This window comes from Protopterus annectens, chromosome 7.part0 (genome assembly GCF_019279795.1).
Source record: "Protopterus annectens isolate FY-2018-M chromosome 7.part0, PAN1.0, whole genome shotgun sequence".
Classification (NCBI taxonomy): Eukaryota; Metazoa; Chordata; order Ceratodontiformes; family Protopteridae; genus Protopterus; species Protopterus annectens.
The window spans coordinates 1,844,255,511-1,844,281,321 of record NC_056739.1 but is presented as its reverse complement, the minus strand read 5'-3'; positions in this window follow the sequence as shown (position 1 = coordinate 1,844,281,321).

The following is a 25,811-nucleotide window of genomic DNA, read 5'->3' as shown; positions in this document are numbered from 1 at the left end:
AAACATTGCCTTTAACCAAATATGTATTATATTATAGTTATTAGATTATCAAAATTTTTGAAGTCACTCTGCAATACTCATTGTCTTATATTACTAAACAAAGCTCCCTAAAAACTGTCTACTGCCAGAATGTCTAATGTTTTCAATTTACTGTCGATATCAGGTTCTAGACACAGCCCATAAATATGTTTTAGAACATGCATCCTTGATATTACTGGTTTATTGAGATTAAAAGTACAGATACAGGGACAAAATTTCATCACTTGCTTTCCACATTTTGTAACAGTTCTGTCAAAAAAAGTCTTTCTTACGTTTGTCACAGTATATGTAGTCTTTTCACTTCAGTCTGTAAAAGTTTTCTATGCATGTCCTGTCAGTTGGGTGGCAGGATTTTTACAAAAATCTAATCATTCCCTGTTCTCTGTGGTGGCATAGCACCAAAATGCCAACAAATACTATTCCAGACCATTGTCCCTAGTTATTTCATTTGTTTTAGGCAATAGGTTGGGACTGACAGCTACACTGGCAAGAACAGCAAGCTGTTGACACAAATTTTCTAGCTTTTGGTGTGTTGCCCTTTGTGATTTTATGATTTTATGTCTTTATAGTAAATGCTGTATTGCTGGGTAATCAGGAAACCTCATCAGGGACAGAGCAGCTTCAGTATTGCAGGAAATTATTAGTAGAATTATCGTCTGCACTTGCTATTTTAGAAGTACTGCAAGGATTATTAAAAGGACAAGTCTGTAGCCAAATACCAGTCCACACATCATCAGTGTGAAGTACAAGGAGACACTGAAGGCAAGACTTACAGAAAACACGGTTTTATTTTTCATATACTAACAAGAATATCAAAATTACAGCTCATTTGACTTGAAAAAATACAGAACAGTATCTGTAATTTTCTCTGATTAACAATAATATAATGTCTCATAGCCCATTCATAAATATACTCTGCGGGATTCAGGAAGCCGTATTTTCCATGCAGGAACAGTGTAGGAGCTCCTGCATGGAAAATGGCTGCTGAGTGATCCAGGAAAGTGCTATTTTCACGTGCACGAGCAGCCCTACACTGTTCCTGCACAGAAAGTCGTGCGGGATGCAAATCACCTCACTTGCTAGTAAAAACCATGCAAATAAGGTGATTTTGCAATCCACGAAGTTGGCCGGACTCCATGCAGGAACAATATCAGAGCAGAAATGTACTCAGTTAGTAACTGAATACATTTCTGCATTTGAGCAAATGGAGACAGGGCAGCTCGTGGAAAGCATGTATTACAGTCAAACACACATGCCAATGGCCAAATATAAGGCCATTGGCATTCATAAATGTTTATTGTTTTTAAAACGTAAACTTTTTTTTTTTTTTGGTTGATCTCGGCCGTTTAAGCTTAGGGCAGTGGCGCGCAAACAAGATCGTGCCGAAAATAAAAAAAATGAGAAAAGTCAATTTTAAGATAATTCTGCATTTTGACATTATAGTCAATGGCATGCAGAATGTAAACAATACCAGGGAGCACTGGTTGTCAAGGGGGAAGGGACCATCTAAGTGCAGTAACTAAGGACTTACACACTGGGGTATGCAAATGAGGTGAGTTATACTAAATCAAAGATTTCCTCAAAGTGTCAGCTTGTACCTAACTGTGCAGGTGCAGCAATACAACAATGCAAGTATAAGAGCTGAATGACTTCATAAGGGGGTGTATCATGCTTGCTGTAAGCTCATTGGAGCTCTGTGGCCCGTGTTTGCCCTTAGCTAAGCACAGCTAAGGAAGGGGATGTGTTTGAAGCTGTATTGTCTTATACCATGAAATGCAGTGCATGTTTGTGTCCAGGGAGGGCCATTTCTGATTAAAAGTTCTTACATTAGCTAAACAGGTGTGCGCGGCATGCAGCAGGCCTAAAAAAAAAAAAACACAGGAAATAGCAGAACTGTCTACATTTGAGCACCAGGTATGCACAGTGCATATTGGGGATTAAATAGGGAGGAAGTGGGAAGGGGAAACAGAAGTAAGAAGGCAATCAAGGAGACCTAGAAGAGCTGGCAGGTGGAATGTATCAGAATCAGTCAATTACACATGCAGCAGCCCAGCAGACTAATATAAGCTATGCAAACACCTACAGACTGTTTTTTCCCACAAACTCTACACCACTGGTGTACACAGATGGGGAATTTTTAACTGGCAAAAATAACTAAAGATGTTAGAGGCTGCTGCTGCTTTACTCCATCAATATGTGCTAGAGACTGAGGGTGGTGAGGAGGGGAATGCTGACAACTGACCCACAGTGAGGAGGAGGACAAGACTGTACAGACCCAGGGTAACCTACCAGGGCCTACATGAGCTGGAGATAGTAGAGTGCTATAAGGTGGACAGGGATATTCTATAGCAAATCTTTGATCTGTACCGGCCATGCCTCACACACAGAACTAATAGAGGGGAACCCATCCCAGTGGATACCAAGGTATGTCTAGGCTTAAGAATACTAGCCACAGGTACCTTCCAAAGACCAACTGGGAATATCATGGGGTCACACAGGCATCAGCATCCAGGGTACTCCACCAGTTCCCGGATGCTATGACAGAGCATGCCAATGAGCACAAATATTTCTCCAATGCCCGTGAGGTGCTGTATAGCAGAATACCCTGAGGTAGTTGGTGCAATGGACTGCACGCACATCTATATCAAAGCACCACCCAGGGCAGGGTCTACATAAACTGCAAGGGCTTCCCCTCCATCAACTTCCAGGTCATGTGCGATGCCCAGGGCATTATCATGAATGTATGTGCTGGCAGCCCTGCAAGCTATCATGACTCCCACATCTGGCATTGCTCACAGCTGTATCAGGTGTTTGCCAGGTGTGACATCCCATATAACCATCTAGTGGGGGATGCTGGCTATGCACTGGAGCCGTGGCTGATGACACCCATCAGAAATGCACACACACCCAAACAAAAACACCATTGAGGCACACACACCAACCAGGATCATTGTAGATACATGTACAGAAATATCCATAGTATGTGGCATGCTACACAACATGATCCTGCGGAAACAACTTCAGCAGGAATATAGCACGGGGCAGGCTACACAGCCTCCCAACCATTGCCAAGGTCAGCAGAGGTACAGCAGGACTCGGAGGAGGAACATCCTGAGCCTGTCCCTGTAAGCAGAAGGAGGCGTGCACAGCATGCTCAGGCCTTGGCAAAGAAGCAAAGCATAGCACACACTGACACTGTAGGGACCCAGGGAATGATACCTCTCTCCAACTCGCACATACAGTAAAAGGGATGCCAAACATGATACTACCTGAGCTTTACCATGTACAGGGAGTGTACTATGTGCATCCAACATAGTCAGCTCTCCAGCACTGTCCTCTTTACTGGCCCAGAAACAAGGTAGGTCACTCTTCCTATCAATTACTGAATGGACTAGTATGGTCTCATACTTGTATGTATGATATGGATGCAAGCATATAAGGAAATTGGGTGGCTGAATGGGATAGCAGCAGACAGCTATATGTTACACCAGGAAATTCATAACAAATACTGGTATTAACATACTAGGCAGCACTAAACAAGGTGACAAACCCCACTGCAGTACATGTGATGGCCCAAAGAACTGTAGGTGTCAATAGGTCACACACGTGGATGTCAGTGAGGGTCACATATCCACCACCAGCCTCACCCAGCAGGACATGTGTAGATGACCATGATGAAAGTCTGGGCTACAGCCCCCAAAGGATGGCAATGGTGAACAGCCCCCCACCAGACCTACACAGACATACTACAACAGGTCTGGCAGTTGCATTCCAGTTCTGAAGGGTAAGAAGTCTGAAACTGAAATATATGCCATTAAGATCTAACATGTGTACTCTATTATAGATATGCCTCCTGTCTGCATGATAGATCACAATACAATATGAAATCGAAACTAACAGAGTAACCATAATACCAGTACAGTCATATCAAATGTTAAAGTCTGCAGGTGTGCACCCCCCCACACAATCCCATGTAGAAATGCAGTAACAGGTGGCCTGCAGCACTCTCAAATGGTCTACAGTCCTCTGGCAATGTATGGAATGTTAGGGGGTCCCAACTAACAACCTAACAGTAAACAGAAAGTAAATGCAAGGCCATGTTGACAAATGCCAGTAGCATTCCTCCCCATGTCCTACTGCAAGGACTGTGGATCAGGCCATAAATACTACTGGGATAAAGGCCCAACTATAGGGATACCATTGAGATATTGCTTACATAATGTTAGGCGGAGGAGAGAATAACAGAGGGGGAGTGTAAAAGCATGGATGTCATGGAGAGTGTGACGTCTGAAACTCCAATATCCACCCATACTACTCCTGACTGCAAACCCATGAATGAATAGCCACAAAACTACTTGTAAGCCACAATGTAAAGGTAAACTGACCAGATATATGAGTACTGCCTCTGGATAACCTGGGTGTATCTGTACAGCTGAGAGGTATGGCCCTAGTAGGATATGACCATTCCGTGAAGTTGAGAAAAGCAGACGGAGGGGAACCCCAGCCAGCATACTAACAAGGTGCTGCACCATTTACACAGAACCGGCAGTCTATTGTCTGTAGCTACACCTCCTCAATGGCAGATGTGTGCCAGAATGTGTAGTCTATATGCCTCAAAATATTGGTCTCAGCTTCATTCATCTTGCATTTCCCGGTAAATAACTGTGAGCAAAGAATGATAACTGTCAGTATAACTGTCAGTAGTTGATGACATGACACATCATAGTGTAAAACAGTATATATGTCAGAATATCTATGCTACAACCAAACATGTCACACAAGCAGCACAGACAGCAATAGTTACAGTATCCCCTGTATGATAAGCCCATCGTGTCTCCATATTGACAACCTATCTACAGATGTCCTGCAGAAACAGTTTGCTAGGTGTAGCTGTAGCACACAAAACCCTGAACTGGAGTCCAACCCTCCCTGGAATGGATGCACACACTCAATATAAAAAGTCATACTGCACATGCTCCTACACTTGGAGAAATGAAGTCCATGTCTTACAATACAGTGGACTACAGATATCAGATATTCGCGGCTGGCTGTGCACACACACCAAATTGTACACCATTGATACTTAACACACACATTGGATAGGAATACACACACATATTGAAGGCCAACATAATATAATATGTCAAATATACGCACACAGAGATGTGGGGAAGAGAAAGATAGACAGCGACAGAGAGAATCCCATTATGATGCCTGTCCCATCCACTACACATACCATTGGCCTATATCGTATGATATGCTGATGTCATGCACTGTAGAAATACCTTTGGCTAGCCCTCAACCCATAGTGTCAGTGGTGCTTCTGATAACTGTGTAACACTACAGTACAAATAGGTATCCATGTAGCAGTTGTAATCTTAGTCCTGTAAAATGTAAAGTTGTGTGTGTGTGTGTGTGTGTGTGTGTGTGTGTGTGTGTGTGTGTGTGTGTGTGTGTGTGTGTGTGTGTTTATAGATGAATGTGGTTGAGGCCATTCATGCTCACTAAATGTCCTGTACCCTCCTTCAATACTGCTGCTGATGTGACTCACCTTCAAAGATATCTTTGGACAGTTCTCCAACATATAAGCTCTGTGGTACTTGTGATAACTGCGTAATACTATAGTATAGCAAACTAGTTAGGTAGGAGTTCCACTCCTTATCCTGGTAACTGTGTAAATGTGAGAGAGAGAGTGTGTATCCTTGTAGAGAAATGATTTTGTGGACATTCACACTTACAACGTTTCCCTTACTCCTCTTTTTGCACTGCTGCTGATGTGACTCACCTTCAAAAATACCTTTGGATAGCTTTACAACATATAAGCTCCATGGCGCTTGTGATAACTGCATAATACTATAGTGTAGCAAACCAGTTAGGTATGCATTCCAATCTTAATCCTGGCCACTGTGTAACATGTGACTGTTTGTGTGAGAAAGTGTGTGTATCATTGTAGAAACCTGTTTTTTTTTGGTCATTCACACTTCCCTTACCCCTCCTTTAGCACTGCTGCTGATGTCACTCACCTTCAAAGATGCCTTTGCACAGCTCTCCAATATGTAAGCTCCATGGCACATGCGTTAAATGTGGAACAATATAGTAGCAATAATTAGATAGGTATGGGTTTGAATCTAATGCCTGGCAAGTGTTTGTGTGTGTATACATATCTATACCTCAAAGATTTTGGCCGCATTTACACCCAGTACACATCTCAGTGCCTGACTTTATCAGTCCTGCAGATATCATCTACCTCAGAAGTACCTGTTGGCAACCCTAAACCATGTAAGGTCAGTGGTGCATGTGGTAAATGTGTAACCATAACGGTCCGAAAAGATAGTGAGATAGAGGTTTGAACCTCACCCCAGACAAATGTAAATGTGTGTGCAGCGTAAAATGTTTTTTTGGAATCTCCCACTCATTACATCACACAATGCCATTATTTACAAGGATGTTACTCACCTTAGAAGTATCTTGGGACAGCATCCATCCTATAAGCTCCATGGCATGTGTGATAAATGTAGTACAGTGTAGTAGTACTACATAGCTAGGTAGGAGTTTGAAACCCATTACCGGTGTGTGTGTGTGTGTGTGTGTGTGTGTGTGTGTGTGTGTGTGTGTGTGCATGTGTCTGTCATCAGTATCCTGTGTGGGGATTGGTGGGACTGTGTAATAACTGTATCCAGTGAGGGGTGGGTTTTGCTAAAATATTATGTTGAGGAACAAGTATATGTCATAATGTCCACATTGCAAGGCCAACAGTTGTCAAACACCATAGAGGTTGGTGTAGACAGTCCACAGCCCTAAATGTGATAGTATGGATTAGTGAACAATATAGGCAGCCCTTCTATTACTCAGAGAGCACTCTCCACCCACGTATCATACACAAACACACTTGGCTAGGCAACAACCACTATATTAGTAGTTCACCTGCATATTGCCTCACAGATAGTACCCACAGTGTGATTGCAGTGGACTACATGCCTGTTGACCACAACAGTGCCACTGACATCAGAAAGTCCTTTGATGTGTTACATCTCCTGACTGAGTGTGTGTTATCCAGAAAGTAAAAGGACATGGCACCCTGTTCCATCCCCTCAGTAGCCCAATCAATGTGTACAGTGGCCCTTTTGCCATGTTCCCCACTGGATGCCTTCAACAACTGCAGAGTCTGCAAATGTAACCCAAAAAGGGAATACCATGCCTTATACACATGCTTTGTATGGATAGATGCCACTAACTCCACTGAATACTTGTATCATGCTGTCAATGTAGGTGCAAGCAAGACCTCAGTTCCATAGCCAGGTCTCACCAAATGAGGTCAGGAATGCTACATCAGAAGATACCAATCTGTCCACATAACATGCCCCACAGACCTCAAGCACACTTCCACACATCAAAGAACATGCATGTGGGACATGTGCACAACCCAGACACTGTCCATGTTATGGAATATAGATCACATATATGGGAAGCAGTGCACATCACTGGCCACCCACAATAGAAACCTGGATGAGTGGATGGGGAATACAATAGCCATCCCTGGGGACCACTTCAGTGACTATACACCTGAGCCCCACTGGGGACTATTGTCATGTGGCCTGATGCCAAGCTATTCCTTTGGGCTAGCTTTGTAGAGCCTTCAGGCCCATTCACCTACTACACACCTATAAATCAATGAACCTATGGATCTCCATACTGGCAAGTGTGTGTGTGTGTGTGTGTGTGTGTGTGTGTGTGTGTGTGTGTGTGTGTGTGTGTGTGTGTGTGTGTGTGTGTATGAATAGTAATTCCAGTGTGTTTGGTTGATGAATATCCCCTGTGGCTGTGGTTATTAGGAATCAGAGGTGTGTCAAAACCAGAACATGTACCATTCTCTATTCTACAACAGATATTTACATCAACATGTACCTATGTACAACCCTCAGCCGTATAATCTGTGAGGTATATGCAATTACTGTGTTACAGACCAGGAATTACCATACACATACAATACCCTGCCTACATGGTGGATGTGTCACCACACTGCCATACCCTGTGGCCTTGCAGCAATGCCACATCCTGGTGACACACAGGTGCCTAGAACAGAAATGGGATACAGCATGTGAGAACACATTCACTCAGCACTTCACTTGTGGGGGGAGAGAGGGGTAAAGCTGGCACTGAGTATGTTGCCAAGACTGTGGCAAATATCTGTTGTCTCAGGATAGGTATTAGCTTTGTGCAGTAACTCGCAGAACTTGTGTTTAATGCTGTGGAGCTTGTTGATGTAACTATCAAGTCTGTTGTGACTGTCATCAGTGTCTGCTGCATCTCTGCTGCTATAGATGCATGTTGAGGACTTCATGAGGGATCCAAAGTTGTGTTTGAGGCTAGTAAGGGAGTTCAACAGTCATGGGAGACCACCTTTGCCTGCAACAGTGCCCTCCATCTGATGTACAAATTAGTGATGGTAGGGGACCATCACATTTTCTCCCAGTGTTTGGAGGACAGTGTCTGGCTCTGGCTAGTACCATGCATTCATGTACCTGTTTGTACAGTGCCTATGTGTATGATTCCACAGTCATGCAGCTACATCCCATTGCCATGGGTGCAGTGAAAACATCCACCCCCATTTTCATGGCTGCAAAGTCAGCTTTGGATAGTTTTTGCCAGGTGGTTATCTTTGTGGGGGGTATGGCTGACATGTTGAGTTCAATGTTGATTACAGCTTGTGTGAATCTCACCATGCAGGGATTGACATCTGGGGATGAGCAACGGTCCCATATTTAAGTGGTCAACATAGGTCAAGGTTGTTGCATCCTCTACCAGGGGTCAGTATGAGCTGGTCTAGGGCAATGGAAATGATGAATCCCAGATATGTTGGGCCACTGTACTGGTGATTGGCTACATTCCTCAGGTGAATGGAGGAGTAGTGGATGGCTCTTACTATATCAGTGTTGCATTGGACCATCAGAGATGGCAGGGTGTTGAGGAATGTGCATTGACAGTCTAGGGACATAGATGTGGACCCATAGCAGGCTATGGCCTAGATTGCACTATTACCCCAAGGCAGTTGTACCGGAAGTATCTCCAATGCATTATGATGGGATACTAGTCTGGAGGTGTTCCTATCCATAATGTATATGGAGACAACACCACTTGTGGAGGTGTGGTGTGGTCCATGTTTGGGGGCTGACAGCTGTGGAAGGTGTCATAGCCTGATACTGCAGGTCTGCTGTCTGCTGCTGTGAACCACCTCTACATTACAGAAAACATGTGTCCTCCACTCCAACAACTGCTATGAGTGACTGCATCCTGACAGTTAGATGTTCACTGTTGAGCAGCATGACTCTCAGATTGCATACATGTGTAGCTCTTATGGTGGTAATAACATTAGGAACACTGCCTAATAAGGCACCATAGGGGTGGCAAGACATGTATCCAGTACCTGGCAACCCAGCAGTGACAGATGTAGGACATCTGTGGCAAGTCATTGGGTTCTGTTATTCATGCCATCACAAGCAGAGAGGTCCTGGATCCCCAGAGAATAACACATAACACGTAAGCCAATGTGCCAGTCAACCATCTGTTGATAGTACCGCAGCATCATTCTGGGTGACAGTGGTACACTGTCCAGGGCTACTGTCACACCTGCCTGGACCACAGAATCAGAGAGTTCAACCATGTCTCCTGTCAAGTAGTCCAGGGAGGTGTGTCCCAAATCATTCACACCCACATGGATACGGAGTGATACTCATAGTTATTGTGGAGTGACATGACTGGCTGTGTCATGTGTTAGATGCTGGCATGTGATTGATATTTGGCTGTTACCTGCTCCATGTTTAACCTAGTGAGTAGGATGTGTGTGCCTCAGTACTGAGTTACCCATGATCACTATATTATGCAAGGTGGTTACCCTTAGGAGCTTAGGTTGGAGGCACCCTGTGTAGGTTAAATATGTGTCCCTTGGCATGTGCCATGTTGCAGTGTCTGAGTGGGTGTCTGCCTTGCTGGTCTGTGCAGTTTGGGTAGACATCCACTGAGTGCATCTGGGAAGGTTGGTGTATGGCTTTTCACTTATGTCATGGCTGTCAAATTGGGTGTCATGGTGAGCTACGTGTTCCACATGGAGTGGTGCAGGTGTTGATCTTATCCTCTTATCCTCTTGACCTGCTAGTCCAGTCCTTGTTGGAGAGTACATATGTCAACATTGGGTGATATATGAGTAACTCTCACAGGTCTGAATGTTTGGAGTTTAGAGAGGAGGGTTGTTTGTGCACATGCAGCAGTTGCAACAGTGCCCCAGAATGGACATGTGCACCAGGTTAATGGGTGAAAGCACAGATAACCACCCTTCAAACATGCCAGGAGGGGTGGACATAACTAGTAAGTACCGGGGCAAGATCTGTGATGAACAAGTACTGCTGACAGCTCACAGGTGTGCCACACTTCATGATACAATAACCTGGTGAAGTGCCAAGCCATAATGCTAGTAGAAGTGCAAGACATAAAGAACTGGCATGATATATGGGTGGAACAGAAGGCAGACTGTCTGCCACATGTAATACTTTACCACAGCTGTGCAGTTATCAGCAGCTTTGGCCATGTGAAAGTTTAATAAGCTCTGTAGTGCGTGTGGTAATTGTGTAATACTATAGTAGACATACCAAAATAGGCAGGAGATCTAATCCCAATATTGGCAGTTGTGTGTGTGTGTTTGCGCGCGCGTGTGTGTGTGTGTGTGTGTGTGTGTGTGTGTGTGTGTGTGTGTGTGTGTGTGTGTGTGTGTGTGTGTGTACTACCCTTTACACTTCCCTTCACTCTAATTTAATAGACCTGTTGATGACATCCACCTTAGAAGTACCTTTGGAAAAAGTAGAAATGTGTAAGCTCTGTGGCGCATCTGATACCTGCATAGCACTATAGTAGGAATATCTAGATAGGCAGGAGTTCTAATCCTAATGCTGGCAACTGTGTGTGTGTGTGTGTGTGTGTGTGTGTGTGTGTGTGTGTGTGTGTGTGTGTGTGTGTGTGTGTGTGAGAGGATCATAACAGGTGTGGTTTATACCATTTTGATGTGTATACCATACACTGTTGGTGACCACCTCCCACTGCCATTGCTTTATATAGTGTGGTGACAGCATCTGCCTTACATGCAGCAGGTTAAACCATTATACAGTCCTCTGTACAGATGTGTCTGTAATATCCATATGTTTGAAACCTATACATAGTTGGAAGTGGTCTGTGTGCCTTAACAATACCCATGTATGTGATATTATAGCCAAATAGGCCACAGTGAGTGTACTGACACATATGGCAGCATGAAGTATCATACCTGACTGTAACATCATGCTGATAGGACATCTGCCACCCTCACAGATGTCCTGCATTGTAGGTGCAATACATGAGTACAGACGCTTGGTTTTACAAGTGAACTGTACCTCTTATGGGTCACATTAAAGGCTGGAAGAGGTGTGGACTGTCATATTGTGGTCTTAGTTAGTATGTAACAGGAACACCTTGCATCTTAAGAGGGGTGTGTACACAGTGTATATTCACTTTATACTAGTAATGTGTCATGCATGACCTTACCTTAGGCTGTTTGTCCAGCACAATTTGCTGGCCTCTTTCCAGATGACTTGGCACTGACAAGTTATGAGGTATGCTACAGGAATTTTGAATTCATGTCAGATAGGTCCCAGCAGTGACTACTGTGATACAATACAGTGAACCCCAGCACAAATGAACATGCACAACAAGCAATATAACTATTACATAAAGCAATATAGCTATTGCTGATGGTTGTGTCCATGGTATATTTCATGTGCTTCACATGCCTATTATTGCCAGGCAACAAAAGAACAATGTAATACTCACCAGCTTCAAGTTGCTGTCCCATATGCAGACCAGAGGGTTCTAGGTAGTTGTGTGTGTGTGTGTGTGTGTGTGTGTGTGTGTGTGTGTGTGTGTGTGTGTGTGTGTGTGTGTGTGTGGAACCCAGCTCCACAATGCTTCCCTCACCATCATGGCTTGTGCATTCAGCGTGTGGCCCAAGTGTGGTGAGGAGCTCCTCGGTGGGTGTCAGTGGGGGCTGGATGGCTGGGTCCGCACCTATGGCTATCTAGTCACTCGCTACAGCAGCAGCGTATTGATGGGCATTGCATTTGAGGTCCGTGGCCAGATGCTGCACATACTCATAAGTTCTGCTGTACAGGTCGGCATCATTTATCCTGTGGACCATACTGTTCCACAGGGCAGTCCTCTCCTGCACATCTTCTGCTCTCTGTCCACATGACAGGCCATAATGTCCAATCACATATTGAGTGATGATGTCTGTTTCCCCAACAGAGAATACTGGTAGGTAAGCACTCTGCATGTTAACTGGATGACATAATCAGGAAAAGGTCACATGACCTCATATTTTTGTCAAAATGCACACCAACAGTGGATATTAATTGCAAAATATCCAGACTACACCAGAACCCTCCAAGCTATTATGGCTATAGCAGCTTTCATTACACGCCTGTCCCTGAGCTATCTTATTCCCCCCAGTGTTGGACACTTGATTGCATAATCCTCTATCCTCCATTCATTTGTGTGTAGAGGGTTGACAGTGGTCATCTTCCATGTGGATGGTGTGTATATGGTGGCCGGTCTGTGTTTGACTGTGGTGTGTGATGGAGCTCTGAGCACATGCCTGGGTTCATGTAGGAGGCAGACACTGATGTTACTATGCCCCATGGAGATATGCTGTTGTTGCCATCAGTAGGTAATATGTACATGCTCACCATTGCTGAGGGGAGGAGTGTGGTTGATGTGCATATCTCCATGTACAACTGGAGTGGACAGGGTGACGATGCTCCCACCTAACCTGTGTGATGGAGGTTGCCTATATCCATGGCATGTGTGTATGAGGTGTTCTTTAACCCCAGTACAGGGTGAATTGTGTTGTTTCATCTGAGACTTACAACATATGTGGAGACTTGGTTGCAATTGTCTTTAGTGGTGTGGATATGTCCAGTTCATAGTCATAGTCAGCCTTACAGGACATCACCTGTGAACTTACCTGCTTGCTCAGACATAGGTGGACTTGCTTCAAAGTTGTTGCCTGCACCTATGTGCCCCTGTATAGCCAATGCAGCTACTTATTATGTGGTTTGTGTACTGCTGCTGTCCACTAAAGGGTATGACTCTACCTTGGTGGAGGCTGGATATACAGGTCAGGTACTGCTGTGTCCGTATAGCTACAGTGGATATAAAGGGTACACACCCCTGATACACTGCCTGGTATTTCTGCAATTGGAACATGACACCACAATAACTCATTTCATAACAATTCCCACGTGTAGTGTGTCCTATAGCCTGTACAATTCAATTGAAAACATAACAATCTGGTCTGTGAAAACATGGAAATAATACTCAGTACAAAAAGCCAGTTGAATGAGTGTGCACACCCTTAAACTTATGTATGGACCTCTTGAGACAGTTACAGCATTCATCGATCTTGGTCTGGACTCTAACATCATGGGACATCTTAAATTGGCAATAGTTGCTCACCTTCATAGAAACACCTTTGATTGTATTTCAATGGAATTGTACAGGGTAGGGGTCACATTCAAGATGTGAAACATTATGAAATGATCTTCTGTGGTCTGATTGTCATACAGCATACAAACCTGGCATTCCAACAGGGGTGTGTACACTTGTGATATCCACTGTATATAGGTGTTGATATAGCTGGTAGTAGTAGGCATAGACAGAGGGTCATAATACAGTTTGACACTTCTCTGATTAATACCTGATAATCATGCCTACTCCAGTACCCACATCGGTGTCGGGGCAATGCAACCACCAGTAGCTGTACACATATATGTAACAAATCAAATATGCAAAATGATTTTGAATTTTTTAAAAGAAAAGGTGCGTTTACGCCGGTACTTCATCCATGTTTAGATTGTTTTATAAAAGCATGTGAAAATGATCTATATAAACATTATTCGATTTATAGCAAAGGTTCCTTATCAGTCTTTCATAATATAACCCATGATGAAAGGACAGCTATGAATGCTTTAGCTAATAATACAAATGTTACGGTAAGACCGGCAGATAAAGGTGGGGGTCTGGTTCTACTCAACACCGTTGATTATCTACAGTACATGGGTTTGTTGCTACAGGATGACAACACATATAAAGAAATAGATATAAAAACTGTTGATAAATTGATTTGTGAAGTGCACCAAAATATATATGATATGATGCTAACAAGACAAATTAGTCATGATTTTTATATGTTTTTGTTGATTGAGCATCCGACCATACCCTACATTAAGGGATTACCGAAGATGCATAAAGGTATAATACCTCCCCCACTACGTCCTATAGTAGTTGGTCATCATTGGGTTACTGAAAACATGTCTATTTTTATTGAAAGGAAATTAAAACCGTTAGTTGTGGAAATTCCGACCATTTTAAAGGATTCATATCAGCTTCTTGATAAACTTGGAAATTTAGAATTTAGTATACTAGAAAGACTAAAGTTAGTTAGTTAGACTAGTTACTCTAGATGTCAAGAGTCTATTTACAGCAATACCAAATGCATATGGATTGGAGGCAGTTAGATTTTTATTAAATAAAAATTCCAAATATAATAACCATGAACAAATTCTATTAAATGCTTTATTGGAGTTAGTACTTACTAATAATGTCATGATGTTCAATGATTCATTCTATATTCAACAGTGGGGGGTGGCCATGGACACCCCCTGCGCAAATACCTATGCTAACTTGGCTGTTTATAAATGGGAAATTACATGTTTATTTACGCATCCCAATTACAACAAGGTCCTTGCATATTATAGATTTGTGGATGACATACTTTTGATATGGGATGGAACACCAGCTGAACTGAGTAAATTTGTATGTGATTTGGAAAAAAAAACACAGATTTTTTAAGGTTTTCCATTGAACATTCCAGTTCTAGTATTAATTTTCTTGATTTGAATATTAAAAAAGATGGACAAGGTAAACTAAAAACATCACTTTATAGGAAAAATGCTGGAAAAACACCCTACTACAATACGAAAGCATGCATCCCAGATTTATATTTAAAAATATTGTAAAGGGACAATACACAAGGTTGCATAGGATTTGCCAAGAAGAAGATGAATGTAAGATTGAATTTAATAAATTAGAACAGTTTTTCTTAGACAGGGGCTATAATTCTGAAATGGTAGCTAAAACAAAAAAGACATTTGCTGATAATGACTCAAAATTAATGAAACAAAATACTTTTTATAAATACAACAGACATCTTATACAACATGATTCACATAAAGTCAGATGCATAATTAGTTATACTAGTGATAATAAACATTTAACAAATATCACTAAAAATTGGTCGATTTTGGTCACCAATGATGAAATTAGACAAATAATAGGTGAAAGACCCACCTTTACTTATAAAAATACAAAGAACCTAAAAAGAATACTATGTAATGAAAAAATGTATTACAATGTGAATAATACATATCATATGGGCACCCTTCCATGCGGAAAGTGTAATTCATGTCAATGGATATCTAAAAGCAAGAGTTTCTTACATCCTGAACTACTATTTAAATTTGATTTTAGATGTTCAACGAATTGTGATGATAACAATGTCATATACCTAGCTACATGTGAGGTATGTTCTGCCTTCTATATAGGTATGATGACAAGAAGGCTTAGAGATAGAGTACAGGAACATCTATATGCCACCAGGAAAGCAGATTCTAAAAATGCTTTATCTAAACATGTTATAGAGTATCTAGAACACAAGTTTACTTTCAGGGTGCTACAAAAAAGATCTTTAAATAAAAGAAGGGGTGACAACTTTAATGATCTAGAAAATTTAGAATTAGATTGGATTTTCAGATTTCGGGCACAGAACCCTCCAGGCCTGAATAGTTATGTCAGCATTAGATCGTTTTTAAAGAAACGAAAATATTATTGATTAAGAATATTCTATTAAAATATATACCTACCTACTTTAAAATGTTTATAGATAGTTCTGCTGTCAAATCTAGGTCTATAGAATATCATCTATTGAATATCAACTGTCAATTATTTGTCATTGGTGTTTTAGATACACAACTATAGGCTTCATTTTTAAAGATATATCATATAGATCTCAAGTATAGTTCGCATATAAACCATGACATGGATACACCAATTTTAAAAATGGATATATACTCAGTTTATAATATTTATTGTATAATATGATTATTTATTTCGTGATTCATTTCATCTATACAGTTGATAAATTGTTTAATTATAAACTGATATTATATTTTTTGATTTTTATATGCTTCTTATATTTATTTATTTATTGATATATATGAGTTGATATTCATCATATATATATATATATATATATATATATATATATATATATATATATATATATACAAATAGAATTATCATCATATGACAATGCTTCAATTTTAAATGCATTATATTGTTATTTTTCCTAATATTTAATAAAATTTTTTTTAAGAGACTGTAATAATTATGATAGTTAGAAAAGTTGATATTATTAATTAATTAATTGTTCTCCAACATGCATACTGATGATTACATTCTGTACATTTTTGTACATATGTAATTACTTTATATTAAATTAAATTAAATTTGGATATAAATAATAATAATAAAATATAAAATATATAAATAACAATGATAATTTAAATATATTTATTTATTTATTATTATACAGTTATGGAGATTTTTATACCCTTTTATTCATATATATTATACACATTTCATATACATTTTATATACATTAATATATATTGAGCTCTTATTTGAATATCAAGTAATATTGGGTTATGACTTATACTTTAAATATATAAGTTTGAATAACTGTATAAGTTGATTATACAGCTATATTGATGCTGAGTCTAGATGTATTTTTAGATTTACACTGTTTTAAATATGGGTTTTGGAGTTAACTACTGAGTATGTGAGACTTGCTTTGTTTATTAATATATTTTGTTTATTAATCTATGACAATATAAAATGATGACAGCATGGTTTCAATACACCAATACAATGGTTCTTTCAACCAAAATGTGACATATTGCTTTTACATGTTTTTTATATTTTATTTTTATCATTAATAGACAGCATCTTAGACTCTGTAAGCTTCGGTTTTACAAGAAACTTATACCGTATTTGATTTTGTACCTTTAAATACATTGGTTATACATGTTGTTTAATTGATTTGATTGAATTAATTAACTAGTTAACTAATTATAAGAATACTATATATACAGAGAGATCATTATTGTTTTATATTCGTCTGAAGAAGCGTGTCTCTGAAGCACGCGAAAGCGCTCACTTTATGTAATAAAGGATTCGTTTTTCTACTTTACGTGGTGGTTGATCTACAATTTACTTACTACAACACATATATGTATGTTGTAGGCACTGACACTGATATTACACACATGTGCAACATGCACAACCTATTTACCTGATTGCTTGAAACCTATGTGATTAGTTTTGTGCCTTCCAGCTTAACATATGCATACAAACATGTGTTCAGGGGATACCTGGTATACATTTCTGTTGAATGTAAGACTGGCACATTGTATTTACAGTCTTGATGCTCAATCATACATCTCAACCTGTTACAGTAGTACGTCTGGACAATGGCACACATAAATGGGTGACAAAAGGGACATCAATATTGATACTGTATTAATATAGCTGTGCCATACATTAGTACGTTGATTGCACAGTAGGATTTGACATCACTGTGATAACCTGGAAGATGTCCAACAGTCATAAGTAGGCTATTATATAACAATGCCATTGCTCACAGACCTAGCAGTGGTTTGGCTGAAATAACACAGGCATATGTGTATGTGACTACAGATATCAGTCACAAATGTGCTTATTGTCCAGCGGAGCACTGTACAGTTGTATGTTATTAATTCACTATATCACATGCAGTTCAACACACGTGTGCAACAGTACTCTATAATGCACATGCCTTCTATAGGTGTCTTAGCTTTACAAGGCAAATATGTGTCATACTCATAATCACAGGTAACATGGATATGGAAAAATCCCATTAACTGGCCTAGCAGTGGTACAGTCACAACTGTTTAACAGACACCTCTGCGGTTGTCATATATGAGCTGTCCTTTCCCAGGTGAGTCAAGCTCCTGAGCTGTGATCCCACCTCACAGCCTCTCAGAGAATCACATCTGGACAATGTCTAAAATGATGGGGGGGATAAATAGGGACAGACTTTAAATATACCTGTTACAAACATAGGAAGTTCGTAGAATGATACAAAACTCAAGTGTTTGTCATTACCTGATTACTTCAATCCTCTTCTATTTGCCAGAAAAGTACAGATCTCAGGAGAAACAGACAGAAATACATGATGGTAAAATGTGGACATTCTGTGAGGATCTGTACAGTTGAGAGGTATATCTGTGATATCCCCCACTGCAGAGAGGACCAGATGCTATTGCCTCAGCAGCTGTTTAGCAGGACATTAGTACAGCATATCTTGTTGGGACATATATTCCTTCAAATCATGTTTCCCATTATTACAGACCAAGTACTACATTCATTTACTTACTTACATGTTCCACTTACCCTTTTTCTTTCTTCTCTTTTCCACTTTATGTTTCATGTGTTATTTCTCTCTCTCTCTCTCTCTCTCTCTCTCTCTCTCTCTGTGCACTACAAGGATAGAGCTGGTTTGAATAGGTGGCAGCATGGCTTTTGTAGGTAATGTTCATGATCAGGTGATGGCCTGTGCAACTATTGAGGTTCCCCACTTGCTAACTGGATACAGAGCAGCTGTGTAGTTCTTCCAATAGCCAATGTCATGGCAGCACACTCCTATATATGAGTATTCCATGTGGGCATTGGCCCTTTCCCTTATTTGTGAGGAAGACATCATGGAATTGTGTGTGGTACTACCTCTTACAACAAGACTTGTGGAGACAAGCCAACTAAATGGTGGGGAAGGTTCAAGACTTAGGAGCAGAATGTGAGTATCACTGTTAAATGTTTGAAATACTGCTAGTTTAACAGGTTTTGTCTGCACATGCTACTTCTGCATAAGTTTCAGTCTAACAAAGTTCTGTCTCTGCATAGCTCTCAACTGTAGGGCCATCCATATAATGGCCACAGGTTAGCCTGTAATGTGTGGGGTGTTCCCCAGACAGGTGTTGTCACTGGCAAATCAGTAGCATTCTCTGGTGATTGCATTATGTAGATGGTAACATCCATTTGTTTTTTTGACTTTATATCCCTCAGAGTAGATATGTTGTAGAAAACCTTGTAACACCAGCAACTTTCTCAGTGTATAACAACAATATTTCATGTATGGCCATGTATTTGGGCTTCTGTCCACCAATTATGTCAGGCTTTGTCCAGATGTCATATAATAGTAGGTGGATAGGTATACTGGTCTATCATTCTTTAGTGCTGTAATTCCTGCTTAGAGGAATGGCTGGGAAACATGTTGAAGTCTGTACATTCAAGATGTAGGTGTACAGAGAATGCTCTTAGATGTCCTTGTAACATATTTTATGTGGGGGACAGTAACACATTTTAAAGCTAGGCTGTTAGAACATGTCAGATGTATTACAGATAATAACTTTGACAGTTCGATAGCTGTACATCTGAATAAATCACACCATTGGGACAGTAGTGGGTCTCAAGGTACTGTTTCTGAAAACGTCTGTTCCTCAGTGTGACGAAACATTCATAAAAGGACAACTGTTAAGTACAAACTTCAATGTATTAATTAATATTAACTGTGATACTTTATCCCGTAGGTGGTTAAATGACAAGTGTAATTGGAGGCAATATTTTGGGACATGTATGTATATCTATATATATATATATATATATATATATATATATATATATATATATATATATATATATATATATATACGTATATGTATATATTTGTATACATATATATTTGTGTATGTATATATATATATATATATATATATATATATATATATATATATATATATATATATATATACATGGTTTACCGACATAATGTTGAATGTTAAATGGTTGAAACTGAATTGGCTGAACACACTATATCGAATGATCAAAATGTTGAAATAAAATTAGTCTAAACACACAATGTTGAATGTATCAAATTTGCCCATTTCTTCACTGTAGTGCAATCTTGGAGTTGATATATTTAAGGAGGGGGGTGTGGGGGGCATAGCCCCCCTGCAAAATAGTAGGGTTGATCTCATTGCTTTTTCAATGAAATGATTGCAGACATTTTGATAATTCAATGTTTTGGGTTGAGATGTTATTTTTCAACCAAATGACTATTAGACATTATGAAATTCAACATTATGTTGGTAAACCTATATATATATATATATATATATATATATATATATATATATATATATATATATATATATATATATGTATATACATATATATATGTATATACACTTACATATACATATATGTACACCACAGTATTTATTGGTAATATAGCCATATATTGTTGTAGACGTATATGGATCTCCCTACATATTTCACTCTCTCTGTATGTATGTTACTATTCATATATATCCTTCTATCCTTCCTAATTGCACACTTGTCTCTTCCCTATTGTTCAAGACCTACAAGGGCTGTTTATTTTGTTGCTAGGCAGAACAAGGACTGTCGGAAACAGAGTGGTTAAGGCAGTTTTGAGCTTTTGTAAGCAAGTTTGTGCGGCGCTAAGCAATGCTAACTTCCGGTTAACTATGCTTACAGACAGTTAGCCTTAAAAGTGCTTAATCTGTGTAGGCATTGCTAAGTGTCACACAAACAGGCTTAATCCCGCTTACTACTGCTTAAAATAGTTTACTCTCACTTACCCCCACACTAATTTCTTTAAAAGAAAAGAAAAAAGGGGTGATAGGAAATTGTTGGAAAAAGGGGGCATGCAGAGGGAAAGACAATAGGGAAAGTAGCTAGGGATGTGCAGGATTGGTGTACGGAAGGTCCATAGCTGTAAATTTCTTCTACAGTAACAGGTGTGCATATATACTGAATTTGGAGGTATATTTGGACACCCCTGAGAGAGGGGTGAGGACAACAAATATGTGTTGTGAAGCCAATTAGACCAGATTACATGTGTCCAGTGGACACATGTATGAAATGGACAGCTATGTATGGTGCGAATTTTGTTTTTGGGAACAGATTGACTTTTTTTTTTAAGGTGAAAGTGGGATGTTGGGGAAGGATAGTAGGCTTATTTACGGAGGTAGGTTGGGTAGGAAGACAGACAAGACAGCATACAGGGGTGGTATATGACACATGTGGGGGGTAAATACCTTGGACTGGGAGGGGTGTTTAGAAATCAGATGTCCATGACCCCCCTAATGAAAACAATGTGACTGAGGTCCCCACCCATGGGCAGTCACCATGGGCAGTCACCACTGCACCTTCATGGCCCCAAAGGTGGCTGTGCTGGGGGCTGAGCAGGAGGGGCAGGCTGACCCTCTAATTGTGCCATGCGATCCTCAAGCTGGCATAGCAGATCTCCAAACTCCTTTCGGAGCTCACTACGCTTAGGGTGAAAGTATCCTGTCCATGCTCACTCCCAGGGGAGGGACGAGCCCGATCCCCTGAGGCAGTTCCACCCAAAAGTGGTGCAGGACCTGCAGACGAGGTGGTCCCGGGATGGGTCCCAGTCATGCTGAGGCCCAGTGCCATGGCCAGATGAGGTGGGAGAGGTGGGTCCGCTGGAACTGGCCTTCCCAAATGTGCGATGGTGTTGCAGTTTTAGAACATATGTGGGTTAATAATAGTCAACACAATCCAGGGTTAGTTATGACATGCAGGGATAGATATTCCCATTAACCCAAAAAAAAGAAAAACAGATTTGGATCAGCTGCACAGCAAACAGAACACATGTATATATGGAAACACAGTGGCCATTATAACGGCATGCAGGTTACATTGATAGCAACAGGTCACCAATGATAGTATTTCAACATGGAACATTAATAGAAACAAATTTCAGTATTTGTTGAATAGGACATATGTCCTTGCAGTAAGTTTGATGTAAAACATACCCATTGATTTGTGTGTTTAGATTATTGTTGCAGATATGGTGGTGGTGGCGGGGGAGGGGGATGTCAATTAACAATTTGTATATCCTTGCAGCACTCACAACTTTAATGATCATTGCTCTAATCATTACTCTACAGGTATTATTACAATACCCTATGTTCTTGATTTGGCCAGTGGTATGTTTGTACACAGTGTATAATTCACCCCTCTTATAGCTACTTTCTACTTCTCTTACCTGGAAGACCTGTGGGGGGAATGTTTGTTAACACTACCCGACTGTTTCTACACATATTCCCAAAATCCTAGTTAAAATTATGCATACAGCTTACTACCACTCCTGGGATTCGAACCATGGCTGTGTCTGCTAAAAACACAACCACTTGTGTTTCATCAGAGTAAACTATTAAGAAACGGCTGTTTTTTTAGTGTTTCCTGTCTAAGTATCTCTTGGTTTACAATCTGACCTTGTAATTACATCATTCTTATACAGACATTCCTAGACATACTTTTCATGTAGCACAGTGTGGGAAACAGTGGTTAACACAACATTACTATTCAGATATCAGATCTTGGTGAATGCAACATATCAAGCCATAAAATGCCAGCATAAATGCAACCAGTCCAGGATTTAGACCTTTATTGCCAGACAGTTTCAGTTCTCTTAACTGGAAGACCTGTGAGGGGAATGTCTGTTAACACAACCTGGCTGTTTCTACACATATTCACAAAATCCTAGTTGAAATTATGCATACAGCTTACTACCACTCCCAGGATTCAAACAATGGCTCTGTCTGCTAAAAATACAACACTTTAGATATCATCAAAGTGAGCTCAAAGAATGGCTGCGTCTGCTAAAAATATAACAATTTATATATCATCAGAGTGAGCTATTGAGAAACTGCTGTCTCTTCTTTCAATGTTTTCTGTCTAAGTCTCTCTTAGTTGTACAATCTGACCTTGTAATTACAACATTCTTATACAGATATTCTAGACATATTTTTATGTAGCACAGTGTTGGAAACAGTGGTTAACACAGCATTACTATTCAGATATCAGATCTTGGTGAATTTCATGGCATGCAATATCAGAATAAACACAACCATTCCAGGATGTAGAACTTTACTGCCAGGCAGTTACACTTTTATTTAAATATGATCTATATTGCACTATTGCTGTCATATTGTCTGGTTTATTCAGTACAAACCATACACATTTTTTATACTGCCAGGTGACATTTTCCTTCTTTATATTTATTTGGTATGACTACTACAAGCAGGATTGTTACTCACCAGCCTCACAACACAGCCTTTGCAGCCTACTGGCATGGGCTTCCTCGTTTACAGTCTACTCAGCTGGAGCTGTAATGAAAATAGAGAATCATTTAGGCATACCTATCCATCACATACACAGGCTGGATTTTGGAAAACAGTTATTGCTATGAATACTTATACACTGCTGCGACATCTCCCCCCTCTCTCTCTTGCTTCTTGTACTGACTGTTCCAAGTGCTCCCTCTTCCTCTGTTTCAAGTCAGCATAGTGGTGCTAGACCTGCTCACCAGTCCGAGGGATACCAGTGGCACTGGTGAGATCATGGGCAAGACTTTCCCAGGCTTCCACTTTATATTGGGAGCCCTGGTACTGGTCCTGCAGCAGTCTCACATCATGTTTTTTTACCAGAAGTCCTACCATGACCTTGGACTCCTGTATGCCCCAGTGCTGTGCCCAAAAGTGCATGCCCTCCCCAACACCTGCCATACTGCCTACAGTGGAGAGCTACAACCAGTTATGAATGTATTCCTGCCTGCGTGGTTTAAATATGGCTGATTTCCCACCCTTTCTCTTGACTGGATAGTTTTGAAAATGCAGAGCTAAGCTAAGCTACGGGCAAACCTTCTTAGCTATTGTTGGCAGTGCTTAAAGGGGCAGGCTCAGTATTGCTTACCAATGGGCAAATCCACTTAGCTGGGCTACTCATTGCTTTGCATTTATATTTACCCAATGCTTACACTCGGTTAGCATAGCTGTGCAATGATTAGCATTGCTTATGTTTTATTTTATTGGACTACTACCTGTATGTGATTGATTCATCATTCATTACATAATACAGATTTATTTACCTTACCTGACATCCCCCAATGTGCTGTAATTATATTTATTCTTGTGTGACTATATTGTATGGGGCACTTTTGTTCCTATGGGGGTTTTACTACTTTATTAGATTGACACCTCACATCTGGGCCTAATACACTACTCTGGTTGAGAAATATAAGTTATTTCCTTCATAAATATACAAATAAATTAAAATTGTAATGTTTACACATATAAAATGGAAATGGCTTTGGGGAGACTTGAACCATGACCAACAACATGCAAGGCATACACTCTAATCACTACACTGTTGCACATATACTTATACTGGATATCTATTGTTATTTAACTTATCATGCCATTTCAGCTAGGCTAAGCATAGGTCATACCTGCGCAGCTATGTTTAAACTTTATTGTGGCTGTTGTTTGTCTTTTCAGCTTTTCCTGGTTAGGGGTTGCAACAGCGGAATTCTGGTATGCTAATGATTGGCAGTCGATTTTTTTTTTTATGGTGCCGAGTTGCCAGCCCGACGCCCAACCTTCATGTGAAGGCACGCCCATTCACGCATGTCTTTCAAAGGCCACTCAACCATGGGGAGGACATGCAGATTCCACACAGAAGGCCCTCCAGCCATGAATCGAACAGGAGAACAATGCTACCACTGTACCACCACGGCTATGTTTAAACTTTATTGCAGATGTGAAAAAAATGTATTTGTTATGTTTTTTACTTCGTACACTTCAGAATATCCATGTTAATAATGCTAAATCTGTTATTCTGTCAACTTTCTGGCTTTGTAGGACAATTGTCCCTTATGGCTTTGTCCAGATTTCTTACTGTGATGGGTTGAGAGGTGTGTGTTTTGTACTTCATACCCTGCCAAAAATTCATGCTTATGCTAAACCTGTTATTCTATCAACTTTGTGGCTTTTTAGGGACTATTGTCCCTTATGGTTTTGTCCAGATTTCTTACCCTGACAGGTTGGAAGTATTCTCACTCTAAATTGCTGTATGGTAATTCTGGTATGCAGCGGGCATGTGTATCGTGACAGCACTGCTCTCAGACACACCCCCTGCAGTTGTAAATGGAACCATGTCCATTTTACAGCATGGCGGCCTGCCTGCATGAATATGCATGGAGCACTGCCGTGCTACACGGAAATGGACCCTTCCATGCAGGAATAAGCTATTCCTGCATGGAAGTTTACTGAATCCAGGGGACTGTCTTTAAAAGTCCCACATTGTAGGCCTCAAACAGGTCCCAGTCTCAGCTAGATATTCTAGGAAAGTTTTCCAAATATAATCCACAATTAAGTCCCAGCTGGACTATCACATGCCACTATTCTTGGGTTTTCTCAACAGCCTCAAGCTCACCCATTCTGAACCTGCAGATGATGGTACTTTATTTTATACAACATTTAATTCACAGACAATGTCTGGCTAATACCTAATGATTGTGTAACAAACTGCTTCGGGAATGCTTTCATGCTTCATGCTGCATAATGCAAATTTAAAAGACAGGTCACCCATTTGTTATAACTAATGTTACTTTACATATATACACACATATATACATAAGCATATATTTA